This window comes from Lygodium microphyllum, chromosome 16 (genome assembly GCF_053477565.2).
Source record: "Lygodium microphyllum isolate KBCC chromosome 16, Lygodium_microphyllum_v1.1.10, whole genome shotgun sequence".
In the NCBI taxonomy this organism is placed as follows: domain Eukaryota; kingdom Viridiplantae; phylum Streptophyta; class Polypodiopsida; order Schizaeales; family Lygodiaceae; genus Lygodium; species Lygodium microphyllum.
The window spans coordinates 94,931,482-94,938,429 of NC_141150.1; the positions used below are offsets into that span (position 1 = coordinate 94,931,482).

General features: G+C 42.7%; 1 pseudogene; it reads left to right on the top strand.

The window, feature by feature from the left end:
* Window positions 1-731: 731 nt before the first annotated feature.
* Window positions 732-1,886, top strand: LOC148023146 (expansin-A2 pseudogene; annotated as a pseudogene).
* The last annotated feature ends 5,062 nt before the right edge of the window (window positions 1,887-6,948 follow it).

Genomic DNA, 6,948 nt, shown 5'->3' on the forward strand with positions numbered 1-6,948 from the left:
ACATTTAACACTAAGTGAGCCCATATATATTTAATATTAAATGGAGAACTGAATTGAAGTTAGCACTCGGTAATTTTGCTAGGACCTGCACCACCTTACCACCGCTCCATAGGCAATGCCAATAATCATATCATAACGTCTAATTGAGATATTGTATCAGCCATGCGTAAACTAAGCTCTGTGTTTAGCACCTCTTCTAACTATATTGTTGCTTCCTCCTTTCTCCTTTAAGCGTGGAGATTTCCGGCAGACATGGGCCGACCGTGCCAGTTTACTATTGTGATCAATATGGGAATTTGCGGACTTTCGCGAATCCGGATAAGGTGATATATCACAGCAATATGGGAATTTGCGGACTTTCGCGATTCCGGATGAAGTGATATAAAGCTTATGAAGCACTGATCACGGCAGCTGATCCAGCACGCAATTCGTCATCCCGCAGTCAATCATCCATCACCATCAATATAGAATATACCATGTGCGCGGGAGTACGCCTGATCAGTCGACGGTAGTATAAGAAGTATTCTGCGTTTTTTGTTTCGGTTTATAAGTTCCACGTGGTCTTTGTCTTGCTGCGCAGGGAGCTGACTGATCGCCCGAGGCGAAGACTAAGATCGATGACGCTGTCGCCTGTACATTCGTTACTTCTCGAATTGCTCTTCTTGTCGTTATTAAGGCCGGGCAACTCTATCGGCGCACCGCTGCCTGGCATACTAGATCAAGCTCATGAGGACGCGGGACCCTGGCAGGAAGGGCACGCCACATTCTATGGAGGGTCGGACGGATCGGGCACCATGGGTATAAACTATCTCATCGACAGTTGATTTAAGTAGAATAGTATTGTCGTGGTCATGACCGCGGAGCCGTTCGCTAGCTCATGTAGAACAAGTATTCATTTACGAGCATTCATGCATGCCTGTGTACCTGCGACGCAAATACGTATTCGCAGGGTGATGGAATTGTCTGTGGCTTAATATATATAACGATTGTGCGTATGCACGTATAACGTGCACACGTTTTGTTGTCAATTCTCATGTATCTGTGCAGGGGGAGCCTGTGGCTACGGGGACCTGCACAAGCAAGGTTACGCGCTGGACACAGCAGCGCTAAGCACTGCGATGTTCAACGGCGGTGACAGCTGCGGGGCGTGTTTTGAGCTCGTCTGCCACAATGATCCGCAGTGGTGCCTGCCAGGTCGCCCACGTCTGTTCGTAACGGCCACCAACTTGTGCCCGCCCAATTATGCCCTTGCCAACGATAACGGCGGCTGGTGCAACCCCCCGCTCCATCACTTCGATCTCTCACAGCCGGCCTTCGAGAAGATAGCTCGGTACAAGGCAGGGATCGTACCCGTTCAGTATAGGAGGTACGGACTTTCTGATGAGAATATGCTATAAAGTACTTCTTATACCAGCTGCATGCTGCGTTATCGATAACATAATTTCCTGTTAAAGTCCAGCCGCCACCAGGAAATTTTGGAATATACATAAGGCAGCCAATTAATTATGATCATTTCAATTATCTGGAATACTCGCATGTCCATCAGTTTGTATTGTATCGTCTGTATCTGCTGCAGAGTGCCGTGCGTCCGCCAAGGAGGCGTCAGGTTCACCATCAATGGCAACCCCTACTTCAACCTGGTCCTGCTCACGAACGTGGCTGGCAGCGGGAACGTGGTGGGCGTCTCCGTCAAGGGCGATCGTAGCGGCTGGATACCCATGACCAGGAACTGGGGCCAGAACTGGCAGTGCAACACGGTCCTCACCGGCCAATCCCTGTCCTTCCGCGTCACCATCGAAGACGGCAGGTCCCTCGTCTTCCAGGATGTCGTCCCTAGCAGCTGGCAGTTCGGCCAGACCTTCCACGGCTCAGAACAGTTCCATTGAAGCGTGCATGCAGCGGCTTGCCGGCCGCACCGTGCACTATGCGGCTTCGTTAGGTTATTAATAAAGGCCGGCAGCACATTCATCCAAATTCTCAATTTATGACACACTGGCGGTATGATACACTGGCGGCAGCGCATAGATCAATGTCCGGTGAAATCATCGGATGTCAAGACTTTCATATTATGGTTGTGTAGGACGATTATTATGTTACAGTTAATAAGCCACCGGCAGTCTATTAAGCTGGTTAGCATTTAGCATTTGATTGTCATGAAGCGAAGCTGCCAACCATTTTTAATCGTAACGAAGGAGTGTAAGAATCTCTAGCCGGCTGGCAGTGGAGACATTCATTTCTATGTGTAATTGCCGGTGTTCATCTTTATCAATACGAGAGCTTCTCAACCGTTTGGCTCCACTCTAAAACATGTTACTATGGCCAAGCGAGTAAGAATCGTGTTCAACGTGTAAGGATTCAATAGTGAGTAAGGTACCCCACATGGTGACCCTTGCTGTACTAGAACAAGTCGTGGTCTTGGTCCTCACTCCTTCGTTCCAATTTACCTTTTCATACGAGGAACGCCTCTACAATAAATAAAATCTCACGAAATATGGCTTTCTCTCTAGCTAGTAAATATCGATTTCTTTAATAGTGCTAATTATATATTAACAACATTTTATATACTCTGGATTAAAGTCAATTCGTATTTTACAAATGGATCTCGCTACATTTGATATGCTAAAAATTGGCCACTCACACCCATCATTGCTTGCTTGAGTTGGATTAGTCACATGAACACAAGACAAAGCATCTCGATGGCCCTTTATAGATAAGTCGAGGTGGCACCATGTAATAACAATTAGCATTGACATCCTTCTTCTTTAGGAGACTATATGCGTTCTTAATAAAAATTAGTTTTCAAAACATTACAACTTTGTTTAAAACACATCTATGAGCATCAAATTTGTGAAAAATAGAAACCAATACCACATCTATATATCCATTTCTAAACATATAATATACAACCAGTCATGAAATATTAACTTTTATTCTTATCGTATGGAGATAAATTGTAGCTTTACACTATCTAGAATTTTTTATTTAATGATCCATTCTCCTTGTGAAACCTATGACAAAACTCTTGGTTTTGGAATGTGAAGGAGAAGAGGCTCTCATGCACGCACGAGGGTGAAGAATAGGGTGTCAAATGCATGCATAGTTTGTACTTACTTAATCTGATACCATCGACCACATCTATAGCCCTTCTGCCCAGCAAGTTCTATTTGCATGCATGTAGCCAGAGAAAAATAGTGCTGAGGATTAGTAGACTCATATGGTAGTAACTCTGAGAACTCATGTTGATTCAATGGAACTAGATTATGCCTGAGTTGTTTAGGCGCATGAGATCAACTATAAGATTGAGAACCAACTACCACTACAAGGGCACGAAGACGTATCTATGATAATTTCTAATGAAAATAAGCAGTGTCGCTGAAAGCATCACAAAAACCATCGCAATTTACGTTGCTATTTGTGTTGCTATTAGAGAAAGTGAAGGGTTTCCTCTTCAAGCCCTTGAGGTAAGTGCATTGTTTCTTCTCTCTTTGTTTTTGTATTTTTTCTCTTCTCTTTATCATCTTGTTTGTGAAGAGATGCATTGAGAGAGAGAGAGAGAGAGAGAGACAAAGAGAGGAAGGGAAGGAGAGAGGGGAGAGAGAGAAAGAAAGAGGGGAGAGGAGAGAGAGAGAGAGAATAAGAGAAGGGGAGAGAAGCCAAGAGAAAGGGATGGGCACAGAGAGAATGAGAGAGGGGAAGATAAACAAAGAGAAAGGGGTGGGGAGGTAGAGAAACAAAGATGGAGAGAAAGGGGGTGAGAGAGAAGGAGAGAGAAGTGTATTGTTCGCCCATGACATAGAGAAAATAGATAATGATGAGAGCCACGATGGTTGAAATCGAGATGTATATGTCAATCAACATGCCCCATATACATATACTCAATGAAAGCTTACAATTTGATGAAAATGTCACTTTTCTATAAATCACGTGTGATGCATCGATGAGTTTTAATCGAAAATCAATGTTCAAGTGATCTTGCAGTTTGAGTTAACGGTGAGCAAAGTGTGTATTGTTAATTCTTTGCAATCAAACTCTAGTTGAAATATAATTCAATAATATTAAATATGCTCTACAAATGTCCATACAGAGGTGCTGATCCATCTCAAGCAATGCATCTTTTATAGCCTATAAGAAGAGTTCCTAGCCGTATAATGAAAGGAGCACTCGAGCCAATAAACTCATTAGAGGGTAGTCCACCAATTGCACTATTGATAGTAAAAGACATTCAGGATAGTTTGGGCCTTCCTCAAATGTTGGAGCCTGAGATGAAGGCTATGATCAATGCATTACTACCCATGGATGGGGTCACTCAATCCATTAAGAGAGGAGACCTGCATACCATTAAACAATGGGTGTCGAGTACCTTGCTTAAGGATAATCCTTGCATTCCTAGATATACAGACAAAGTATCGATGGAGTGATGCAAGTGTGACTAATTTGTTCAAGTACATCTTACAATTCAAAGGTATTGGTTGGACATGTAATTGGCCTCTAAAAGGTCGTAACAAACTCATATGAAAAGTATTATGGATTTTTCAATGTGGGGGTGGTTCTAATTTGAATGCATTGTCATTGATCTTGTGAATTATTTTGAAAGGTCCATAGAATATGGGTGCTAACTTAACAATAGAGTGTTTCTCAACACTCACTACAAGGATATGAGGATATAGTGACGCCCATTAGCGACAAGAAATAGCGGCATCGCTATTAGCATCGCATTTGCGATGGTAATAGCGACGGTACGTCCCAAAGAGGGATCAAAGCGAGAGGGAGAGCGAGCACGTCATTTTTTGCACATTCACAAAAGAGAGAGCGAAAGGGATCAAAGCGAGAGGGAGAGCGAGCATCTTGCTAAGAGGGAGAGAAAGAAGGAGAAAGAAGGCTTCTCACCGCCACCACCACCGCCACCGCCACCGCCATTTGCAAAGAAGAGGAGGAGGTGTACGGAGGGTGAAAAGGAGTCGCCGTCGCGAAGAGAAGCCGTCAAACCCTTCTTCGAGCCTTTATAGTGAGTGCATTGTACATTCTTGCTTTGCTTTTGTGTTTTCTCTCTTTGTTTTACTTGTTTTTGGTATAATTCGTGTGTATTGAGAGAGGGAGAGGAAATGAGAGAGAAAGAGAGGGAGAGGGAGAGGGAGGGAGAGGAAATGAGAGAGGGAGGAAATGGGAGAGGGAGGGAGAGAGAGAGGGAGGGAGAGAAAGAGAGGGGGAGGGAGAGGAAATGAGAGAGGGAAAGGGAGTTTTCTCTCTCTCTTTTACTTATTTTTGGTATAATTCGTGTGTATTGAGAGACGGAGAGGAAATGAGAGAGAAAGAGAGGGAGAGGGAGAGGGAGAGGGAGAGGGAGAGGGAGAGGGAGAGAAAATGAGGTATAATTTGTGTGTATTGAGAGAAGGAGAGGAAATGAGAGGGAAAGAGAGGGAGAGGGAGGGAGAGGAAATGAGAGAGGGAGAGGGAGGGAGAGAGAGAGAAAGAGAGGGAGAGGGAGAGGGAAAGGGAAAGAAAATGAGAGAGAGAGAGAGGGAGTTTTCACCCTCTCTTTTACTTGTTTTTGGTATAATTCGTGTGTATTGAGAGAGGGAGAGGAAATGAGAGAGAAAGAGAGGGAGAGGGAGAGGGAGGGGGAGGAAATGAGGTATAATTTGTATGTATTGAGAGAGGGAGAGGAAATGAGAGAGAAAAAGAGGGAGAGGAAATGAGAGAGGGAGAGCGAGTTTTCTCTCTCTTTTACTTATTTTTGGTATAATTTGTGTGTATTGAGAGAGGGAGAGGAAATGAGAGAGAGAGAGAGGGAGAGAGAGAGGGAGGGAGAGGAAATGAGAGAGGGAGAAAATGGGAGAGGGAGGGGGAGGAAATGAGAGAGGATGAGGGAGGGAGAGGGAGAGGGAGGGAGAGGAAATGAGAGGGAGAGGGAGAGGAAGACATTACACATAATAGGGAAATGAGAGAGGGAGAAGGAGATGGAGAGTAAGGGCACTACAACAGAAATGAGACATAGACGTGCACGTTAGACGCGCAAAGTCGGGCGCGTCTATCATTGCGTCTGAATGTGCGTGTAAAAGAGCGTGTAAATAGACACGAATTTTACGTCTATATATCCGGGTAAATAGACGCGAATATAGACGCATCTTCAGATGCATAATTATTTAACCACATGAAATTGGACTTAATATAATAAAAAAACAAGAGTTAATAATTATTTTTGCATTGCTCTCTAATGAATGGCAGTTCCTCCAGTTGACAAAAGCCTGATATAAGTAATTAGCAAAAAGCGACAAAAACCTTATTATATAATTAGTAGCAAGCATTGTATGTATCTCGTAATTTCTCTACTTGAAGATGATAAAAAATACTTCCTTTTTATTATGGAAAATTCAATTTAGCTTTAAACTTGACTATTGATTCTTGAGTATGCATGTGTGCGCATGATATTTTCCATAGAATTAAGAATACACATTGAATCATTAAGCAAATTAAGTATGTTACAGTGAATGATCCATCTCATCTTCAATGAGATCAGCCCTTGCTAAACTATCTACTTCTAGGTCTATGTTACCAAGAGATAACGAAACAAATAAGTCTATCCCATTATCAGATGTATTGCTATATTGCTCAATAACTTCATCAATATCATCAATCATCCTAGCGAGATTCATCTTGTACTATATCACGCATATCATCCATTATGGTGTCATCATGTACATCATCATTAATTATTGGATTGTCATCTGCTATCTCTATGTCGGTAATATTACCATATATTGGTTTTGAACGATTAGATATAGGGATGACATACCACCATCACTTATTGTTTACCATTGGATAATACACAACCTGTATTTGAAAAACAAAAGCAAGGAACTTAAATACTTATTATATTGTGTATATGTATCACATGTATACATATAAAAAAATTAGCTTTTGCATATATACCTGCTCGCATTGTTGAGG